The following is a 23,877-nucleotide window of genomic DNA, read 5'->3' as shown; positions in this document are numbered from 1 at the left end:
GATTATAATACATAACCTATTTATCCTACTTTGATAAAGATGATTATATCTGTTGACTGGTTGCTCTCGGGTAGTCCCCAGCGTAGCTAATGCTTTTCAAAATCTAGTGCCAGTGAACCCTCTGCTTTTTGAAGTGTTTTTAAATAGCATGGTTGGCTACATGAGTGATCTGAAGGGGATTGGCTTATTGGCACACATAACCTGCCTGTGTCCAATTATCAAGCAGAAAGGGAGAGAGATGTTAAAAACAGTGTTATTTATTATGGATTTATTATTAATATGTAATTATTTGGAAAGTATGACTAAATATGTTGTAATTTATCATATTTACTTATTTAGATCTGGACTTTTGCCCAGGGCCAACCAGGTCAAGGGGCCCATAGTCTTTTTATCTGCTATAAGTTTTGTTGAAAGCATTCCCCTGAAATCCAATTTTAATTCTTAGATTGTAAGCTCTATGGGACAGGGACCTCCTTCCTACTGTGTCTCATACCACATGGTTTTTAATCTGTGTATTTATACTTATTCATTGTATCTGTTTATAATACGTATCCTCCCTGTGTGTAATTTTGTACACTGTAAGATTGTACAGCGCTTTGTATTATTGTAGCACTTTATAAGTAAAGTTATACATACATACATACCTACAATTCATTGGGAGAGCTCAGACAAATGTATAGGTTCTTTGTATAAGACTGAATGTTTCACGTTTTAGTTTGTTTTTCTATTTTGTTATTATACTCCTATGGCTGCTGGTCCAGGGAGGTGCACTTCTGCTATGGTGAGAAAAAACTTTAGGGTTCATTTACATCTGAAAACGCAGTGGGCAATTTGTGCTTTACCCCAAAGAGATTTGCGTCTAAACCACTTTCATTAAAGGTAATTGTGTCCATATATTTCAGTGCTCAGTGAAGCTCGGTCCTTGCTCCCTTCCTCCGTATTGAGTGCTGCTGTATCTATTGACGCATGGTGCCATGTGAACCCTGGAGCTTTCGTCACCTCCTGACCAGGTGGTAGCTCCAGGGCTCCCTTAGCGCCTCGTGTCAATAGACGCAGTGCACTTGTGTATAAAAAATCAGAGGCAGACGTCATTTACATTCTTATCACCAGAACTGATGTGAGCGAATATTGGAATTGATGCCAAGCAGACAGTGAAAATATTCAGCACAACTGCATCCTGTTTATAGCAAAGCACACATGCAGTTGCATCCATTTTGACCTATTGGATGCAGTTGCATTGGACACACTCAGCAAGAGTCAGATGCAGCGCAATTGCATCCGATTTAACTTCTGCATTGTACTGGCACCTTAAATCATACTTAAGTCATACTAAATAGATACTTCCTGCTACCTACAATGTACAATGCAACATACTTTCCAAGTGTCTCAAATTTAAAGAGGAGGAGGAGGAGGAGGAGATAATATTAGGGGTTTAACTGTAGGATAGATTTAATTAATAAAGTCCCCTCCTACAACAAATGATTTAAAGAGCCAAGAAGAGGGGCACAAGTATAAAGTAAAAATATTAATTTTAAATTATCTATATATCTATTGTCATCTATCTATCTTCTGCGTTGAATATAAGTTCTATTACATTTTAATTTTTTTTAATTTTAATTAATATAATGTGACATTTGTTATGTGAATGACAAAATCATTAAGAAGAGACTACTTCTTTGAGGGGTACCCTGCAGGGAGACTCATGCTGCAACAACAAAAACAAATTATGAAGTGTCAAATCGGATGCCAGTATTGTGTTTTAAGATGTATTAATGTGGCTGCGGAGACATTGTGTTTTCTTATTCCTATCAATGGGAGACAGAAAGCATTAATTCACATCACTGAATGCAGTTTTGTGGATGGATCTGACTCCTCTGTACTCAATAGAATTCTCTCAGGATCTTTCATGTTAATGATATCTGCAGAAAACAGAAAAGTTCTCCCATCTTATTCGCCTAACAGATAAGATAGGAAATTAACTGGTGGCTGCGCATCTCGAGGGCACTTTGTTTTGTCACAACAAATGAAAGTCCCTTGATGCCACACTGCATGCAGAACGACTTGCATAGAAATACTACATTTATTTATTTTTTTTAATTTATGGATAGCAGTGCTTTGCTTTAACCTAATTAAAAACTAAGTAACTGGAATTCATTTTTTTCCTCTGAACTTCATTATAGAAAATGATTATAATATTTTGCTTTAGAACATTTAAATAGAAGCAGGACACATTTAAATTTAGTTTACAAAGTTTTGATAGTTATTAGGGAAAAGCTGAGGTAACTGCCGGAAACCCCCTGTATCCAGAAAGTTATGTATGATGCATGTCTAACTTATGGGGGCTGATTTACTAACCCACGAATCCGACCCGAATTGGAAAAGTTCCGACTTGAAAACGAACATTTTGCGACTTTTTCGTATGTTTTGCGATTTTTTCGGATTCTGTACGAATTTTTCGTTACCAATACGATTTTTGCGTAAAAACGCGAGTTTTTCGTATCCATTACGAAAGTTGCGTAAAAAGTTGCGCATTTTTCGTAGCGTTAAAACTTACGCGAAAAATGCGCAACTTTTCGCGTAAGTTTTAACGCTACGCAAAATGCGCAACTTTTTACGCAACTTTCGTAATGGATAGGAAAACTCGCGTTTTTACGCAAAAATCGTATTGGATCCGAAAAATTCGTAAAGAATCCGAAAAAATCGCAAAACATACGAAAAAATCGCAAAGTACCGATCATTACGAAAAAAACGCTATCGGACTCCATTCGACCCGTTCGTGGGTAAGTAAATCAGCCCCATGGAGTTAGCCTGAAGTATTCAGAAGTGCTTCTTTGGCTTTATGTGTCTTCTACCCGTATTTTTTGGCTGTATTGTGCCATTTCTTCTTCATTATCACCACCACCACCTTTTTCTCTAAGTTTCATTAAGCCTGAAAATCCTGGGCCTTTCTCAGCATTTCATAATTGGAGCCTTAAGGTGGGTGACCAGAAACAGATAAAAGCTGCCTTCCTGATTGAGTTGTTAGCTTATTGGCCTGTTTAGGGATATCAGTTGGGCAGGTTTGATTAACTCTCATCAGCTGGTTGCTATGATCTATTGCAGTGGGGCACAGCCGCCCCTGTAAATTAGAATCAGAGATTACTTTACATTAAAGAATGTGTCTTCTTTCTGGCTTTATTTGCACTAAATGACTGTCACTGTTAAAAATGCAGAGATGCCCTTGCGGAGTCTTTTGGCAACCCAGCTATACCCCTGGCTACCCCTGAGGTGGGGGACTTGCTTAAACATTCTTACTGTAGAACTTTCTGCAGCCTTTCAAAAAGGGCTGAATATTATAGTCAAAGCAGATTCTTTTTAACGTGCAGAAATTGAAAAATAAAGAAAAGAAATCAATTATGAAGTCTACCTGAATTTTATTTTCACACCAAAAAACAAATTACTCAGCAAACTTATCACTTGCTATTGCAAGCCTTGGTATTAAAGAAAACAATCAGGCCGACAGGATTAATCTCTGACAGCTGCCTTATCTTCAACTTGCACCTTTGTTATTTTCTGATGAGCTTCCCTTTTTTTCGTTTTTTTTCCCCTTTGCGTTGTTCTATACCTCTCTGGCTCCTTTCATTTTATCACCAGCCGAGAGCCAAGGACCTTTCAGTTTATTAAAAACCTTATTTGGAAAGAACAAAGGAAAGGAGGTGGGAGAGGGATGGCAAACAATGAGGTCAGATTGTGCGTTCAGACAGGAGTCACTCACCTGTTCTATAAAGTCTTATCAGTTAAGGGGCACTTGGTTTTCAGCAAGTCAGATCCTGAAAAAAAATAGCTCTCCTCCATTATAATTCTAATACCGGATTGCCATTTACTAACAAACAGCCAAGGCTCCCTGTAAAAAATAAAAAATGCAATTGCACCTATTTGGCTCTAGTTGTTCTGAAAAAAATCACAAGTTATCCATAGCCCTAGCTCAGTCTGAGACTGTATATATGTCTTATTTACAGAATTGTGACAGTCATTGTGACCATACATGTTTTTAGACCTTTACATTGTTACATTTAAATCTGCAAACGGCATACACACACACACAGACCCCTATTCAGCATACATTTTATCAAGAATTACAGGCCCAAACAGGCACAACTGTCTCTGATAAAAGTTCTGCTCTGTTTGAGCACTGTAATGGTAAAGCTGAGCTCAGGAGAAAAAAACTGAAGCAGACAGCAATGCCATCTCTTTACTGGCTGCTAGACTGGAGGGTGTCTGGGTAATCTGAGCTTAGAACAACTGAGCATGTCCACAAGCCAGAAATCAAAGCAAGTTCCTGAGGCGAGTATGTTACAGGAGAAGGAAATCTAAGTGATTAAGGAGATGTTGCAGCCTTACTATTAACCTCTGGACAACCAGTGTGGCAGGTATTGAAAGATTACAAAGAGGCTATTCACTGATTACATTTTTGTGTGTGGGGTTTACATGTCCTTTAAAGTCCACATACAGACCTAGCCTTCTTTCTGGCTAAACCATCATTTTCTGAGGCTCCGGCTTTTACTGAGGCTCCGGTTTTATACTCTCCATCATCATCTTATTGTCCTGGATTTATATACCAATTTCACCCGGCTACACTATATTTATTGACTACTGCTTTTCAGTCACACAGTTTTCAATACATTTAAAGGATATGTACCCCCACCAAAAAAAAATGTAATCAGTGAACAGCCTCTTTGAAATATTTAAATAGCTGCCACCCACTTATTAAAAGTTCAATAGTAAGGCTGCAGCATTCACTTGGGATTCCTTCTTCTCTGACTCACCCAGACCCCTCTCCTTAGAAATTTGCCTTGGCTAAATGAGCATGCTTAATTCTTCTCTGCTCAGGTTACTAAACACACCCTCCAGCCTAGCAGCCAGTGAAAACATGGCAATGCTGGTTTCCAAAGAAACTCTGCTCTAGCTGTGCAGGAGAAAAATGTATTTTTTCTAACCTCTTCCCCTGAGCATGGTCAGACTGGGCCTCCGGTACCCCGGGAATAAACCAGATGCCTGTTGCCGTTCTCCCCTGACACGTTTCTCTTATGGGCGCTCAGGGGAGGACGTCAGGAGGGGGCCCCTGTCGGGGGTTGGGGGGCCTGGTGGGGACACGGCCGGCAGGGGCAGCTTGGGGGGTACGGGGCCCCTGGGGTGGTAGCCCTGGTGGGCCCCTGCACCCCCCAGTCTGACCCTGCCCCTGAGCTTAGCTTAAAGGAGAAGAAAAGTCTAAGTCACTTGGGGGTGCCAAAATGTTAGGCACCCCCAAGTGACTTAAATCGCTTACCTTGTACTCCAGGCTGGTGCCCCTGTATGGAGAGAACAGCACCAGCCCGGGGTAGCTGTAGCGAGCGCTTCCTTCTTCCTTGTTCGCTGCGCGCGCATGCGCAGTAGAGTGAAAAGCCGAACTTTAACAGAGAAGTTGGCGTTTCACTCTACTGTGCATGTGTAAGCCTGCATTCTTGGTTGCAGGCTTCATTACATCTGCTTTACAGTGCAGATGTGCTGCTTGCACTTGCTTGCACGTCAGAGAGAAAAATGGCCACTGGGTGAAAGTTACTATTTGTTTTAGGAAAATGTAGCTTGTAAACAGAGGGGATATAAGCACTGCAAATGATGGGGTGTGGGTGGTGGAAATGTGCCCAACTTATTTACATAGTAGGAAAATGTAGGGTTTACATGCACTTCTAGGGTCTATAGAGAAGAGGGCACCGTTTTAATAGGGATAGTAGATACCACATCATTTGCATTTCCTGCTAAGTGTATCTACACCAGTATTTAGGATATATAACAACAATCCAAATAACAAATGTTTTGTTCTATGGAAATTGAGAGCAGACTCATACTTCTGGTGTGCATCAGGCAATACACTCCAGGTTTTCAGTTATTATCACATCACTGTCTATCTCTACATGTACAGCATAATGTAAATTAGAATCGGCTATACAAAGACAAACTGTTATAAACTAATAGGTTGGAAATTTGTTTTATGGGCATACACAACCTTTGTTGTTGTTTCTCTTACATTTCCCCACCATTGCCCTCTCTTCAATTGTTCTGGGATGTAAGGAAATGTAGTTCATAAGCAGCATTTTATTGAGGCTGTATCACAATAAATGTCAACAGTGAATTACAAGGAGGTTATTTGACATGAAATCCCAAGTGTGCCATGTCCATAACTACACAAACCATCTTGCTTAAAGCTTTCCTGCATGTAAAACAAGGCTGTGTTCAAAGAGTAATGCAGATTCCCAAAAGTCATAATCATGCTGTGCCGTGAGTGTAATTATAGTAATCAGATAATGCATCCATAACTTAACTAATTACCCTAAATCAAGTAGCAATATCAGTCCTGGATTTGGAAAGCTTTCCTGCTCATTGATATTACAGTTCAGATTGAACACAGACCAAAGCTAGAGGATTGTGTTTGATTTAAGCAGTAATTAACTTCCCCTGCAGATTTTACTCATGCAATAATGTTTGCATTTACATGTGATTCTAATAATGCTCACATTAATTATGCTACACTGAATGATTGCTAATATTGCTGGAATAAATTGACCAATATGTATATACACACACCAAAAGGATTATTAGGAACACCATACTAATAATACTAATACGGTGTTTGACCCCCTTTCACCTTCAGAACTGCCTTAATTCTACGTGGCATTGATTCAACAAGGTGCTGAAAGCATTCTTTAGAAATGTTGGCCCATATTGATAGGATAGCATCTTGCAGTTGATGGAGATTTGTGGGATACACATCCAGGGCACGAAGCTCCCATTCCACCACATCCCAAAGATGCTCTATTGGGTTGAGATCTGGTGACTGTGGGGGCCATTTTAGTACAGTGAACTCATTGTCATGTTCAAGAAACCAATTTGAAATGATTCGAGCTTTGTGACATGGTGCATTATCCTGGTGGAAGTAGCCATCAGAGGATGGGTACATGGTGGTCATAAAGGGATGGACATGGTCAGAAACAATGCTCAGGTAGGCCGTGGCATTTAAACGATGCCCAATTGGCACTAAGGGGCCTAAAGTGTGCCAAGAAAAATCCCCCACACCATTACACCACCACCACCAGCCTGCACAGTGGTAACAAGGCATGATGGATCCATGTTCTCATTCTGTTTACGCCAAATTCTGACTCAACAGAAATCGAGACTCATCAGACCAGGCAACATTTTTCCAGTCTTCAACTGTCTTTTTTGGTGAGCTCGTGCAAATCGTAGCCTCTTTTTCCTATTTGTAGTGGAGATGAGTGGTACCCGGTGGGGTCTTCTGCTGTTGTAGCCCATTCACCTCAAGGTTGTGCGTGTTGTGGCTTCACAAATGCTTTGCTGCATACCTCGGTTGTAACGAGTGGTTATTTCAGTCAAAGTTGCTCTTCTATCAGCTTGAATCAGTAAGCCCATTCTCCTCTGACCTCTAGCATCAACAAGGCATTTTCGCCCACAGGACTGCCACATACTGGATGTTTTGCCCTTTTCACACCATTCTTTGTAAACCCTAGAAATGGTTGTGCGTGAAAATCCCAGTAACAGATTGTGAAATACTCAGACTGGCCCGTCTGGCACCAACAACCATGCCACGCTCAAAATTGCTTAAATCACCTTTCTTTCCCATTCTGACATTCAGTTTGGAGTTCAGGAGATTGTCTTGACCAGGACCACACCCCTAAATGCATTGAAGCAACTGCCATGTGATTGGTTGATTAGATAATTGCATTAATGAGAAATTGAACAGGTGTTCCTAATAATCCTTTTGGTGAGTGTATATACAATATCCAATCTAAAAGGAAAAGCAACCAGTTTGGGCCCAAGTTTGCCGCCACCAATGGGGGAGGGTTGCTGGTGATGGCGGTCCAGCCCCCCAAAAGTCTGAGGGACCCTTGATACGGCCCCTTGGTTCAGAAGGTCGAGGACCCCTGCTCTAGCATTTGACCTGTGGCTTTTCCTAGGCTGCAGGAGACAGTGTAAAGTGTAACTTGAACCTGGGGTTTTCTGGATAAGGGATCTCCATCCCTTAAATCTACTAAAAACTAAATTGTCCAGTGCTTGACCTGTTATCCAACCTCAGGAACAAAAATGAAAAAAAAAAAAAAAGGAATTTATGCTAAAAATATACATACATAGATATCATGTATATCTCACTGCTACCTTCAGCCAGAAATTAATAGGCATCTGTAATGTACAATTAGCACAACTGAGGCTGCAGGAAAAGGAGCAAATCAGAATAAGAAATCTTACACCATTTTTGTTGTGTATCTTGCTTCATTATAGGTTCCAGCTGCTGCTCTCTCTCTGCGTAGTGCATATTATTCATGCTGTCTCACCACTATACTGACTCTTACATGGCTTCAGCAGTGAACAGGTTAACAGCTATAAGTCAGGGATATGCAACCACTGGAGCTGCTTTTATATTACTACTAATTAGGCAGTAGCACTAACACCAGACGTCAAGTGGTACCTAAGCGTGCAGCACTTTAGCACTTGTTCAGTGGTATAGTGACAAGTACCCCAGTTATAGTGCTATACATGCAGGGAAGATTTTGGCACTGTAGAGGGAAACTAGATCTGGGAAAAAGCTCCTTTATGTACATAGAAAAGTATTATTTTCCCTAGCACCAAGGGTTATTTCAAAAATATCATATGTTGAAAGGTTATAATTACTTCAAGTCTATCAATCCATGCTGCAAAATCTTTCAAATGTGTAATTTTAATTGTTTTACATGCTGTTTCAATGAGAGAATAACTGGCTTGCTTATGACAAAAGCAAGATATTGTAATCAGTTCCCACCTTACATTTTCAGTTCTATCAGCTGCTGGAACAGGTACAAAAGGAGACAACCTATTAGATATACATTAGGAGCAACACTGCCCCAGAAATGCTCTAGAGGATCATTAAAATGAAGTGCATACATTTCTGCAGACCTTTATTTAGGGAAATTGAAGCTACTCCATGTTTGGTTTTTGCAAGGCACAAATAGTCTGCCTTATGTAATGGACGCCTGCTAACAATATAACATTCACAATAAAGGATAAAAGAAAGGGGTTCTGTATACTGCTAGTATAATTTTGCTACCTAGCAAAGGCCAAACCCTCTCCATTACACTCTGCTTTATCAGCTGTTCCAAGTACATCTAGGTCAGACAGCATTTCTGCATGGGTCACAGGTAATGTTAAAAATGTAGCATTTGTTTTTTAAATGGGGAATCTTGTCTCTTTTAATATGTACTTTCTACACTAGGGGGCAGATTTATCAAAATGTCAGTTTAGAACTTAATACATAAAAACTCAACTCTAGTCATTCCTATGGGATTTTTAGAAGTGTATTTATCAAATGGTGAGTTCTAACTTTCACCCATTGATAAATACACTTCTCAAAAACCCAAAGGAATGCATAAAACATTGTTGAGTGTTTATGTATAGAGATCTAAACTCACATTTTGCTAAATCTGCCCCTAGGGCTTCTGAATGTATTAAATATATATATCTCTGCTAACACTCTCTCTCCAAATCCTCCCTGGCTTTAAGGGCAATGACACACAGAGCTACAAAATAGAGAATACTGAGAATAGTCTCTATACGTTTTAGCAGAGACAGTTCTCAGTGTTGTTTATGGCAGGGCATTTTCTGATGTTTTGTAGTATAGTAGCAACAAGTAGCTGGCTACAAGTATCCACTTGTGTCGTAGCCCTTACAGGTGGAACAATACGCAAACTTTACCCTTTCCCACTCTACCTGCAAAATGTTGGAGATCTAATCACACTGAAGGAACCTTATTCGCAAGCAGCAAATGGTGTTTTTGTAAATGGTTAACGCTGCTTGCAATGTAATATTGTTCATGAAATTTATTACATTGAGAATGTTAAATACCTGCTTGAAGAAGGCATAAACCTTTATGCGAAAATAACTTTTTTTAACTTATATTTTATTGGGTTTTTTTACAAGTTTTTACATATGAACAAAAACAGTATATTTCACAAAAAAGGAAGGAAAAACAAAGAAAAAAAGTAAAAGGAACCATAGGTACTCAGATAGTTCAGCTAATACAGGAATCTAATCCTAATGTATAGCAATTAAGAAGTTTTTTACATACACTGTACACTTGCACAAAAAAAGAAAATTGCAATCGCAGACCTACTGTCACAAGGCATGCAAAGGGTTCGGAAACTGTATTTTTCTTCGAAATTTGTCGCAAAGCTAAAATTTGGTTCCATTGCGACTGTTATTCCGTTAGTGACATATATTACATTTTCCCATAAACCACCAAAGTGCAACCAACAATTACACCATCCCTAGCTTTACTTAACCATGGCCTATTAAACTAACCTCATCATTTAAGGAAACTTGTCTTCCACATATTCAGCTCAGCTAGACTTCTAATACCAAGGCGTCGGAAGTCAATTAAAATTCCTGCAAAAGACCTTAGCAATCTAACAGAGTCTACACTGGCGCTCACAAAGTCGTCATCTTCACCTAAAATGAAGATTACTCACCAGATATGGCAGGATTGGAAAACAAACACATATCCTCCTGTTTGCAAACTTTTATACATAGACTGTAGTAGCAAAAGAAGTTAGTAGCCGAAGACATCACAAGTATTATCCACTCCACTTCTAATCTCTATCCTACTTACCTTACTCTCTTTCATGATTTCTCTTCCTTTCCTCAACTCTCTTCTTTTCTACAGTCTGTATTCAGTGATTTTAATGCAGATGATAAAGTTTCTTAATTTATATTCTGTAAAAAATCAATAAAAATTTCAAGTAAAAAAGAAAGAACATATACAGATGGCAGACCTTCTAATTGTGCCCTGGTATGCGAGCTGTTTGCATATGTGAGTGATCCTTGGTGCAGGATGTAGTCAGGTTTTTCAGGTGGTCAATAAAAAGGGCACCCATTTGGGAGTTTTAACCTTATAAGCAAGTTGCAGGTAAAACTAAATCCCTGTGTAAAATGTATAAGGAAGTAATATAATTCTTAATAACTAATATATAATTCTTAAGGACTGAGGATGATGTATTTGGCCAGCTTGAATATATTGAATATATGGACAAACAATCCCTGTTTTGTTTAAAGGGGAGGGCACATTTGGTAGCTTAAAGCACAGGATGTCCTTAATACAGTATATTGATAATGGGTGAGGTAAGAGAATCTCTTGTCTTTGTTTATTTTTATCCAGAAAAGGTGACAACCCTTGCTGCAAAGTTATAAAGTAAAAAAATACTTTTCTCAATGAAATATGTGACCTTACATATGGAACCTTTATCCTCCTCAAACAAAATTAGAAAATGTAAAACTTCAATTCCCCTTGTTAAATGTCAATTCAGAAAATATATAACTTGTTTCAATGTCTTATCACATAGGGGGGCCACTCCAAGTGGCTAGCAACCCTATGCCTGATGAGATACAGAACTTACCCACCAGGTTCCACTGGTGTGATATTCCCCCTTTGTTGTGGGTCACAGAGAGTGTGAATTGTGCCAGCCTGGCACTGAGAGCAATGGTGCACATGCAAATGTAGTACATGCACACTGGTGAAGCGCATTGCTCATGTATTATGGTCAGGACTAATAGAGCTAGGGCCACACCCAGAAGGTAAATTCTGCTTGCATAAGAGCTCTGATGGCTATGAGAAACAGCACAGAACTCCTTCTGTATGGCAGAAGTCTGATTAAAATAAGCATTCTCTATTCGAAGCCAGGCTTAATTGGCTGTATTTGCATTTTGATTAAGAAAGTAAATTGTGTGCTAACCATTTACTTTAAAAAGTAGAAAGATATTGTGCTGTGATTGTTTCACATGAAAAAAGTAAGGGATCCTTTACTTCTCCTTGGTAAATATAAGTAACACAACATAAACATAGTGAGACGGGTCAAGGACAAGGCCTTCCAAGCTGTACTGTACATCGCTATCTGGATCTCCTTTCCCCTCATTTCTCCCTTTTGCTACTTCAAATCGAGTCCACCATCTGCTGTGACAAGTGTTCTCATTCACCTTTTCTCTCTTATCAGTTCTCTTGCAGGGAAGTGCTCTGGAGGCTGACAGCCTAATCTGGCTGCTGATACTGCAATTCCATATTCATCTTTCTGCCCCGCGGGCTGCTGCTGAGTCCATTCTTTTATCAGAAATAAAAAAGAACTTAAAAAAGTGCATTCGGAAAGGGTAAAAAGGAATTGGAAAGCAAAGCCTTATCTCACAAATGTGCTGCAATGGTTTTTCTTTTATGCCATGTAATATGATGTTTTACTTCTGTGTTTTTTGGGAAACAAATCTTATTTAACAGTTCCTTTTTAATACTATTTACTGTGTGGTTTGTTGCAAATGGCTCCTGTGTCCAAGAATAAAGGCCAGGGGTGACCTGAAAAAGGATCATTTCATTTTCACTGTTGCTTTGAAAAGACCTTAAAATACAGTAAAATACAGTGAACTGCTCAAACAATTCTGGTAGACCTGGACCTGGAGCATGGTTAAGGTTTACTGGGTGTTGAGTGGGCATTCCAATGGGTCTAAAAGTGTGTCAAAAAATCTCCTACAATTAACATCTGGAAGGTTGCAATATATGAATGTATTAATACAAAGGAAGTGTTATCATAATGGCTCCTTTCTAGAGCTTTTATCAAGAACATAGGCGGATTTTCAATAAGGCTTGGGGAGGCTAAGCCTCCCCAAACCTGCTTTGGCACCTTAAAACCTGGCTCTGTTTCTGCACTGTCCTGCAAATCTTCTCCGGGTTCTGCAGAAATCAGCAGATTGGATCTTTCTTCTTGTGGATTCTCCAATCAGAGCACAGCTTTCTTGACAGGCAGTAAAATTGACCAATCAAGGCGCAGATGCAGACAGGGATCGGGAGATTTTGCAAACTGGAGGCAGTGCAGAATTGAAGACAAGAAAAAGAAGAATCTGCAGGCTGTAAACTTTACCCAAGAACCAACTTTGAACTTTTGCTGCAGTTTTAATCCCACAGGTACTATACACAAGTACTATACTATATATATGTTCTAAAGACTGACCCACTAACTGAAATTAAATTGTTTTTTGTCACCTGATATCTATAATATCCATATCCCCTACCCTAACAGATGGAGGTTAAGTTAACTTTTCCCCCCTGACAAAGCTCATTGTGCTTTTATATATTTGTTATGGTTTTTTGCACTTTCTATTTTTCTTTTACTTTTGTCATTTTTTTTAATTTCTAGTTAGTTACAGTGGAGCAGGGTCAGACTGGGGGGTGCAGGGCCCACCGGGGCTCCCACCCCAGGGGCCCTGCAGGTGCCCCAGTCAGCCATGTCCCCTACCCGCCCTCACTGCATATAATGTGCTGGTTTTATATATAAAGACTGCGTCTCACTGCATATAATGTGCTGGTTTTGTATATAGAGACTGCGTCTTACTGTATATAACGTGCGTGGGATGTGCGTGGGATGACCGAAAAACCATTAAAAATAAAAGAGGACCTATTGCAACTTGTCTCAGAATATCAATGTCTACATCATATTAAAAGTTAATTTAAAGGTGAACTACCATTTGAAGCTAACTGAACACAAACACAAATGTATAGAGGACCCCTAACAGAAGTGCACGTATGAATGCTAAGCATTTTAGGGTTAAAAAAAGCACCCCCACCCGCACTTTTGCACAGTATCCCTGGGAGTCAGTGGGAACGGCAAGAGGTAGTTGGGAGGTTAATTTTTTACGCCAGCAGCGAATCCACTAAGTCTCACATCAGCTGTAGGTCAGTCTATGTATGGCCCATATTTAGCCTCCCCAAACAAAAAAGTCACCCTCCGCCTATGTTCATAGGAGAGTGTAACCAAATAGCAACATCTACTTTATGGCAATGACACAAGGAACAATCTGCAGTGGGTAGTGGGCAGCAGTCCTAAACCCAGCTAATTATAGATAATAAGGGTAATTTACACTTACATAAAAAGTGCTCCACTTTTGAGATTACAGTATTTTCCTCACATACTGTGGGCACTGCCCAACAGATAAGGGGCAGGTTAGAAGATTCCATTGAGCATCAGATCTACAAAGGCCCTTGTTATGATATGAACATTGGCACGGGGCTCAACAAACAAGCAGATCTTTACATGCTCGACTGTGATAGGCCAGCTGCACCAGAAGTCTATTAAAGCTGTAGATAAAAACTCAAAGCAAATTATAGCAGTTCTTAAATAGACCCCCATTCTCTAGTGGAGGTTTTCTGTATTCAAATATTATGGATCCGGTGAAACCCTAAAAGAAACACACACAGGGCAATTAAGTTTTTGTATATTAAAAAATGGCCTATTCTTAACCATTTTTTTTATATTATATTATATAATTCTGATGCTGTCTTTATGTCACTACTTCAGTGTCACAGGAGATCGGCCTACACAGTAATTCATAGGGAAGGCTCTCTGGGTTATGAGTCCCATTCATACAGTTTGCCCAAAGATTATATGGTGGAAATACTCCTCAGATATGTCCTAGCTATTTATTTGACTCTACAGCGACACCCTCAGGAGACCCAGCAAGCTGCACCTTGAATGTATTAACATAAAGTCAGAACTAAATTCCCTGCTTCGAGGCAAGATACGCCATTCACCCAATCCTGTTTTTTCTGTGTTTGCCAGTGCTGTATATATTACATGTCTGGTTACATGTAATCCTGTAGAAAAGCTTAGCAGTGCAAACATGGAGGCTGCATAAATTCATCCAGAGCACAGCCAGTAACTATCAGTGCTCCATCACATTCCTTTGCAGTTGGTCATTTTATCAAAGTCCCATTTGGCCCCGGTGCCAAAGGGCCATTCTAGCCTGACCTGCTGCTCCAACCTCTGACTGCATGGGGTCTGATCCAAACTAATAAACAGGCGCTGGGGTCAGAATGAGCCGGCATAGTGCTACATGTCTGCCAAACCAATTAATGGCACTGATTTAATTATGTTTAAAGCACAGTTACCTAAGGTTGATTAATAAACTTTTCTCCATTAAGAACTGAGAGGAAGTGATTCTCCTGCACCGCTGACTGTGGTTTTACTGCTGTGTTTGATACTCACAGAGCTGTAAATACTTGGCCTTTAAACGCCAGTGCTCGCTGGTTCAGGGGACTTTTGTATTTTTTTATGCCACTTCACTTACACTTTCTTCCCCATCTCACGTGACTATGGCACCCTATTGATTGTATATGGGAATATGACCAGTGTCTGACTTGGCTGCTAGGACCAACCATAAAAGCTTTTCTCGGGGGCCCATTCGGCATATTGTCTCCACTCAGCTTCTTCCTTCTCCTTGTCCCATGACAAACTTTAGCCAAACTTTGCATCCAGTGGATTCTACTCCCACCTTTATTTTTTTAAACCTTTTTCTTTTTTCATGTTTGTATTTCTTACTTAACTTTTCTTTCCAGTTGCTTCTCCTTCATTATCACTTTGTCTTCATTCCTGAATGCTCTGCATTACCTACCACTTCTTCTTTATTCTATGTGCATTATTGCCCGGCTGCATCTAAATCATGGGCACATAGGGCCCAGACCACAGACTGGCCTGACTGCATTCAGACCAATTATGAGACAAGTGACCCAGTTGGTACAGGGGCACACCCATGCCCTGGCAAAAGCCTAAATGAGCATTCTGATTAGGCATACTATAACTTTGGGCTGACTGGCAGTGACGATGCCTATGGATGCCGCTGTATCCTTTCCAATTAAGCTAATAGCCAGAAATCAGCTCAGTGATGGGTCAGCGTGGGTGATATATAAATAAAGGTTGAACCTTTCTATACAATTATAGGGATAGAGATGCAGGCAGGCAGTGGTCTCTCTCAGTGGCCATGTACATCCTAGGTGAAGGGTTTGCAAATGGACTACTCTAAGACATAGGCTTGACCAATGAGAGGGCTCCCTTGGATTTCCTGGTGTCCCAATAGGCCAGTCAGCCATGAATGTCAGCATTATCTGATTGTATTTCAACAATAAAGTGATTTTTTCAAACTGTGTAATGGCGTTGGCTTTTGTGCAAATATTTCTTAGCATCACAGGAGATCTGTTATATTCTGAAACACTGAGCTGCTTTACTGCATAATTCTGCAATATTAGGGAGCAATACACTAAGGCACATTTACTAATGCAAGTACTGAGTACAAAAACAGATGCAAATAACATCATCACACGCTGAGCTTTATATCCAGACAGGAGACCATCAGGGGGTTACAGACTGGGTCATGAAGGGGACAGGGCTGGTTGGTGTTTGGGTGGATCAGGGGTATAATTTGGGCATACTTGGGCAGATCAAAGGCATGCAGGGCTGCAATCAGAGGGGACAGGGTGACCGTCATCCCAAGCCTGATGGATTTCTAGTTTTAAGCAGGGCCCCGATGTACTGCACTCCCACAGATTAGCTGGGACCCCTATACCTAATACTGGCCAGTTTAGTTCACCCTCCCACCTGCTGTGTTTAAATTCATTGGTGGCCAGCAGCTAATCCAGTTGGGTTGTCCCGTCATACATGTGATGTTAGTACATATGGGCCACAACCTTACAAGACTGCCTGTGGCCTGCCCCGTGCAGAAAGATGCAAATCATTGTTAGAGCCGAATGTCACAAAGGAAGTTGCTGCCGAGGAAGAGGAAGAAGTAACTCCCAATTTTTTAACCTTTAGGGGCCCCTTACCACCAATAATATGTAGGTTTCAACCTTTAGGGGGCCTTGGCCACCAGGGTGTGTGTTTATTTAACCATTAGGGTTCACTGGGTAAAGTATTAACTGTTAGAGACCCTGGCCACCAAACATTTTTTTATTAAACATTAGGATCCTGGTCACCAATGTGTTTTGTTTGTTCTTAAAAACCATTAGGGCCCCTGGGTGCCAGTGATTTTATTAACCATTAGAGTCCCTTACAACAATGTTTTTGCAGGTATCTGATTCCTTTTGATTTTACGTACCACTGAGCAAAGCTGTACATTCTTTTCTCTTTCTTTAGAGATCTAAGATGCAGTGCAGAATGCCAGCAGGAAAACAAATCTCTTCTTCAATTGCCCTAATTAGGGCTGCGTATTTTTTAGACCAAGGGGTTAAACCAAATGGCTCTTATTTGCACATTACAAATGCAGAAAAAATCTAAAATTAATTGCAATTTAGCTTAGAGTAGGTACCTGCTTAAAGAGCCTACAGTGACGTGGTAATCCTATAGTGATATTTTCTGATTCAATGCTGATTCTGTTGTGTTGGGGGGAGAGGGGCAGAAAACTTTACCTTACTGGGCCCCATTATTTCGTGCCCCTTAGGGCATGACAGTATGTAGGGCTGCCACCTGTCCGATTTTGACCTGGACAGCTGGGTTTTCTGTAGGGTCAAAGCTGCCTGCCTGGTTTTCCCAATTTGGAAACTGGGCAGGATTCTTGAAGACTGATGTGGCAATTGGCCAATCGTCGCATCATAGCCCTGCTCCGTGACAATGCGGCCCGCCCTGCCTCCCTACCCTGAGTTCCCAGGCAGGAGAGGGGGAAACCCTAACTGTATGTGAGGGATTTTTATTAAATAAGGGTCTCAATCTACTTTTTGGCTTGGCCCCTTACCTAGGGGCCCCAGTTGTCTGATAATATGGGAGCTGAATAAAAATCTATGGTCCCCATGCGCCCAACTTAATTATTAATCAGCTTTAATAAAAGGCCTTGGCCAAACAAAACTATGAAGCTGATACAGCCTTACCCTGCAATTTAATAATCTTAACTCTTGCTCTGCCTCCTACCCTGCCTCTCATAAAAGGGCAAGTAAAACCTGGAATAATCATTAACTGCATGGACTCATATTGGGGCAAAGGCTGCTGCATTGCTTTAGGGTCCAACAGTCCTACCGTTTGAAGCTCCCACTTTAGCAGGACAAGACTCTGTATCACTGTGCTCTGCAGGGTACTAGGGCAAAATATATAAATTACAAAGCAAAGGGGTATCAGTAAATGTAGATTAAATTACGCACAGTTTCCTTTGGGCAAGGGCTCCTGGAGCTTTCCCTAAGGGCTGATGACAGGCTGGGTGCTTTGTAGTCCAAATGACTGCATATAAAACACTTTACACCCACATAATAGTATAAAACTGGCTTTCACAATTTAGTGCAACTACACAGTTCATAGGGATGGAAAGCAATTTTCAGGTTCTCTGTGGCCTGCAGGAGAGGCGATTTCCCATGGGTGCCAAAGTGCCCTGTGCACCATTAGCCTAATATTTATGAGCTGCTCTCATATAGGACAAAAGTGTTATAATGACACTTACATGTTTATGTATCAGTTCTTTACAGACCCAATGTGTACCATAGATAGTAACGTATATGAGTCTCGCTTAGTCCCAAAGGGTACTCATTGCAGTAATGTCCCAGATGGTCCCAAAATGTACTGAGGGTAGTGACATATTAATAATTCTGTACTTCCTAAGCCCAGTCTCACAATGTACTGACCCCAGTGACATGTTTATATAGGCACTATATTCCCTTTTTATGTGATTATTTAAACACTTCAAGGCTCGGACACTGACCAAAACTCCTTCCTTAATCAAGATCAGTAACACTGGGCCCAGACATGACTTATTCTCTGCTTTTATTTCTTCATTATTAGTGTCACTTTTCACCCATTTCTGCCACCCCTGCCTATTGATTCCGCCTTCTTTTTTCACTTACCCTTCTTCCCTTTAGTGGCGTAACTAGAGTTTGTGGGGCCCCCCTGCAGAGGAACTTTCAGGGGCCCCCCTATGAGGAACTTTCGATGCCCCTGTCATTTATATTAGCCAATGGCAATGACGATATTAAATATAGATTTTTTCTTTTTGAAGTAACTATAACATATATGGACTGGCTAAACTTCTCTTATAACAATGATCCTAACCATACAGTACCTCTGCCCCAAAATTGCCAGATAGTCAGGTTATTATGTAGTGCAGGACCAGGACAGAGGACTGTCTCTCACTGCTGCTGCCTCTAACTGCACCAGAACAATGGAGCATGAATCACTTTCTCCCCTAGACCCCTCCCTATTCGGACCCCCCTTCCCATCATCTCACTCTCTTCCAATCACCACCTCATTCTCTTCCATCCTTTCCCTTTCAATCCCCTTGGTGGGCTCGCTCCTTTCCAGTCCCTCCTCCCACTCATTTGCTCCCTCCCACCCAGTCCCGTCTGCTCATTTGCTCCCAGTCCCTCCTCCCGCTTGGTTGCTCCCTCCCTCCCAGTCCCACCTGCTCGCTCCCACCCTCCACCCCAGGCTCATTCCCTCCAGGCGTCCCCAGGTGATTTTAGAGGTGACGGGCCCCTCAGATCCTGGTGGCAGTGGGGGCCCTTCAGGGCTCGGGGGCCTCCCATTGCGGAGTCTGCAGGAGCCTTATTTACACCACTGTTTCCCTTGCACTACAGGTGTGCGTTATCTCTAAAGCTCCCTGGCAATACTATGGGACCAAAAGAATACAGGAACACCAATAAAACACCAATAAACATTCATAAAATGTATTCAATATTTATTTATAAAAAAGATGTTATTTTGGTATATTTTGGATTCATGCATCTTAATTTAAGTTGGAAAAGACTCATGTAATTTAAGTTGGAAAGGCCTATTTACTAGTTGGTCCAGAAGAAGGCGAAAAACCCTCATCTGAAGCCGGAGCCAATTTGCCTCAGAGGGGGTAAAAATTCCTTCCTGACTCCCAAAAGGGCAATCGGACAAGTCCCTGGATCAACTTATACTAAGTGGAGAAGAGGAGGCACCTGTGGGGGCACTGTAGCAGTGTTGGGCAGTTGAAAAGATAATCATTTTAAGGGGCATCAATTTTGGTGGGTGCTGTAAGGTGGTTAAAATGTCAATGAGAAGGTGTCAAAAGCTGTTTTGAAGAGAAGGAACTATTGGGGGAAAAGATATTACTTTTAAACTGTGTTGTCTGATATGCAGCTGTTGAAGGCAAGATACCACTGGTGGAGCTGCAATAATCTGAAAATTAGCTAATGACGATGATGGAGCTGCTGTTAGTAAAACAGACAATGATGGTGGATTTCTGAAATAAAACCCTGTTTGAGCTGTGGTAGGTGATATATGTAATGCTGATGGTGCTGTAAATACTAGGGGCGCATTAGCATGAGGTGCAGCAGAATGAGAAATAGAGGCTGGTGGTGGAGCCAAAGGTGAATAAAAAGAACTAGGTGCCACTGTTGGAGGTGTTAAAAGTAAGAATCCAACTTGTGGAGCTGCAAAACTCAAAAGTGGACACCACTGTTGGTAATTTGAAATATAGATGTTAAATTCAGAGACTGCTGGTGGAGTTGCAGTCATTTTTAAAAGGAGACACTACTGTTGGACCTGCGGTAGCTACATGTGAGGGAGCTGCAGATGTGCTGACCTGGCAAAAACATAGTGCTTACATTTACTCCTTGGATGTTAATCAGGAGACTCACCCTGGGCACTTGATGTTATTGGCCACAGGATGACACTCAGGCAAAACCCTCCAGGGCCATTTGCTGAGCCTCCTTCTGTTCTGCCGATGTTTCAGTTGCGCAGAAGTCACAGGCTCGCCGTAGATGTTCCATGGCCCAGCGAGGCCGTAGATGTTCCATGGCCCAGCGAGGCCGTAGATGTTCCATGGCCCCGCGTAAATGTTTCCTGGCTTGCCCTAGATGTTCCATGGCCCAGTGAAGCCAGAGATGTTCCATGGTCCCACGTAGATGTTCCCTGGCCCCGTGTAGATGTTCCCTGGCCCGCTGGAGATGTTTCCTGGCCCAGCGAGCTACTCTCAATCCTGTATAGATAAATAAAATCACAGTAAAGAAAAACCCAAAACTGAACAGCTACAGACCCCAATTCTATACATATAACGGATTCCCTCACCTTGTTCGGCCGGCCGGTTCTGCACAGCCCGAAGGTGTTCCTCAATTTCAGCCCTGATGGTCTTCACAGGGGGCAGTTCAGCAATGAACGGGTGCTGCAGTAGTTCTTTCGCACTCCATCTCTGGGAAGGATCCTTCTCAAGGCACGACTTCAAAAAGGACACAAAATATTGTGACCTGGAAAAAATTAAGGGCTTTTAGCTCTGTCTAGTGCAAAACAGATGATATATAAGATTCCAAGGAGAGAGATAAGGGCTGAAGCATCTTCATTACTAAGTGGAATATCTTTGATATATTGTGTTTAGCTACATATACAGGGTATTGCTTTGTTTGATGAACCCTGTTTAATTCAGTTCAGCTATGAGCTGTGTTGCCAGTTGGTACCCAAGGTTTGGGGGGAATGGGGATTGCAGTAATAGAGGGGGGTCACTAGGGTTCTGGCCTTATGTACAATATTAATATACAATATTAGTGAAAATCTAATCATTGTCCCAAAGATTTGGGGGGATGGTGAGTAAAGAAATACAGTGAACCCAATGGGGTTCCTGATGTGAAGTATATCATCTATCTATCTATCTATCATCTATCTTTGTCTGTCTATGTATCTATCTATCTGTCTATCTATCTAGTTCTGATCTATTTATGGAGAAGTGAGAGAGACACACAGAGTTGCAGTATCAGCATCGCACAGTGACATGAGCTGGGAAGGACTCACCAGGTTCTTGATTTGAGTCGTGGAGAGTCGTTGTTGATGATCAGGTCCGACACTAGTTCCTGATCGGCGTATGCTAAAAGTTAAAAACATATATATATATATCAGTCCCTTCAAACATGAAGCTATATCCTTGGTTACAATGTACAGAGACCCACAATTGTTGTGATTCACTTACGTGTTTTTCCCTCGGCCATTTCGATGGCAGTGATTCCCAGGGACCAGATGTCACACTGGAAAAGAAGACACCAAAGAGCATTAGGATAGAATTGGGTTAGCGGGTGAGTCAGTTACGTATTACCGGGGGTTCTAACGTGCTTGCATACAATGAATAGAAAACACAGAACCAATTAGAACTCAGCCGCTTAGTACTGATAGAAGAAATGGCCCCATGTTTAACTGGCCTTTACTGAATAGAGCACCCATTTGTGCAGAGACATAAAAGCCATTGGGTCCTGCTACTGCTTCTACAACATACTTTGGTGTCGTATTCCGGTTTCCTGTCGTTCCTCCTAAAGGTCTCGGGTGCCATCCAGTGCGCAGTCCCATCACCCTCGTTGCACTTCCCTGTCTGTGGGTCCAGGTCCCAGCAGTGTCCAAAATCGACTGAAATGACAGATAATACATATAAATGGAAAATTCACTTTCACCCAGTATCATGATACCCTCTGTACTTTATATTTACAGCGTCCCCCCATCCATTCATCTTACAACTATAAATTTTACTCACTGAGTTTGATGTTACCCTTCTTGGTGAGCATCACGTTGGGGCTCTTGATGTCCCTGTGAACGGCCCGATGGTGGTGAACGTGGTTGAGAGCCTGGGGAGATTGAGATGTAGGTTATAAGAATATAACAGACATTTAGCTAATTATTCCCAACAAAGACACATGGGGTTAATCCAAGTTTACCTTCAATACCTCCCTGCAGACAAAGCCAATCCAGGTCTCCTTCAGGGATTGGCCTTTGCTGCTGTTGATCAAGTCGTACAGGGAGCCGCCGCTGCAGTACTCAAGGACAAGCTGCAATAGGAAAGAATGATTTCAGGCCATGTATGTATTTTATCGCCTCCAATGGAGGTCTCTTTGGCACATAAGGGATGAATGTGATGCAACAAACAATTTCTTACTTCCAGATACTCCGATGACTCCTTGTTTGGAGCAGGGTGGTAATAAGCTCCATAGTAAGAGGCGATGTTCCTGTGCCTGCTGAACTTCAGGAGAAAGTTTACCTCTCGGCAGACTGACTCCTCATCCTGGAGAGGAATAATAGAAACCCTTTAGCTCACATAGGCAGCCACACAATAGGGATGATATGGAGAAAGGAACTATAAAGAAACCTTACCCAAGTGATGTTGGCCATCTTGACGGCTACCTTACCTCTGCGATGGTGATGGCCCTGTAACACACACAGAAAGGTTCAACTGACATTCAGTAATAGCTGGAAATATAAAGACTCATATTGGGAACAAACTGACAGAAATATTGAGTTATTACGAAATGGAAAATGTGCATAGCAGGGATAGTGATAGCACTTTAAACTTGCTTTCAGCTCCCCCTGCTCTCTAGGAATTTGGTTGGTCCCTTACCATGAACACGGCTCCAGTGCCGCCCTCTCCGATTTGCGTCTCCTTGGTCAGCCGACCATCAGGAGGCTGGGAAAAATAGATAAATAGAATTAACAGAGGATTTTATAGATAACTAAATATGTATTACCTACAATGGGGGCAGACAGGAAGGGGAGGAACTTTTGGGAAGGAGGGGCATGAAAAAACATTTGAAAGACCGAAGCAATTGGAAGGTGGGGGGGGCATCACCAAACCAACACCCAAATTCCATGTTCAAGTCTAGCAGCCCCTACAGAGGCTTTCTACTCACCTTATAAATTTCGGAGAGGCATCCGGATTCAGCCGTCCGCTGAGGGAAAATTAAAAGATTCTGTTAGTTTAAAGGGACATTATTCAGCCCAATACTTGCTGAGTAACAAAATGGTACTACCCCGTGTGGAACATGCCCTTCCCCCTTGCCCTTACTCAGTAAGAGATAGGATACTCAGTAAGTAACAGATGGGTGGTGTAATTAGAAGTTACTGGGCCCCATAGCAAAGTCACTTTAGGGCCCTCTAAACCTTGGGAATGAGACTTCCCACCCCCCATGCCCAATACACCCCCTTGGCCCCCAGCAGTCACAGGGTCTCACCCCTGGATAGGAAGGAACTGTCTGAATAAAGTGTCTGATTCTGGGATAAATTGGCCCCATATAGAAGTAGATATTTATTCAGGCTCATTAAAGAGCCC

General features: G+C 41.6%; 1 long non-coding RNA gene across 1 annotated transcript; it reads right to left on the bottom strand.

Moving 5' to 3' along the window:
* Window positions 1-22,372: 22,372 nt before the first annotated feature.
* LOC116411780 lies at window positions 22,373-23,477 on the bottom strand. The gene is made up of 3 exons (XR_004223343.1): window positions 23,459-23,477; window positions 23,170-23,235; window positions 22,373-22,979 (listed from the first exon to the last, which is right to left on the bottom strand). It is a non-coding gene; the product is annotated as an uncharacterized LOC116411780 (long non-coding RNA).
* Between the last annotated feature and the right edge of the window lie 400 nt (window positions 23,478-23,877).

The sequence above is a fragment of the Xenopus tropicalis genome, chromosome 6 (assembly GCF_000004195.4).
Source record: "Xenopus tropicalis strain Nigerian chromosome 6, UCB_Xtro_10.0, whole genome shotgun sequence".
Classification (NCBI taxonomy): domain Eukaryota; kingdom Metazoa; phylum Chordata; class Amphibia; order Anura; family Pipidae; genus Xenopus; species Xenopus tropicalis.
Note: the sequence above shows the minus strand (reverse complement) of the source record. Positions and strands in the feature narration are given on the sequence as shown.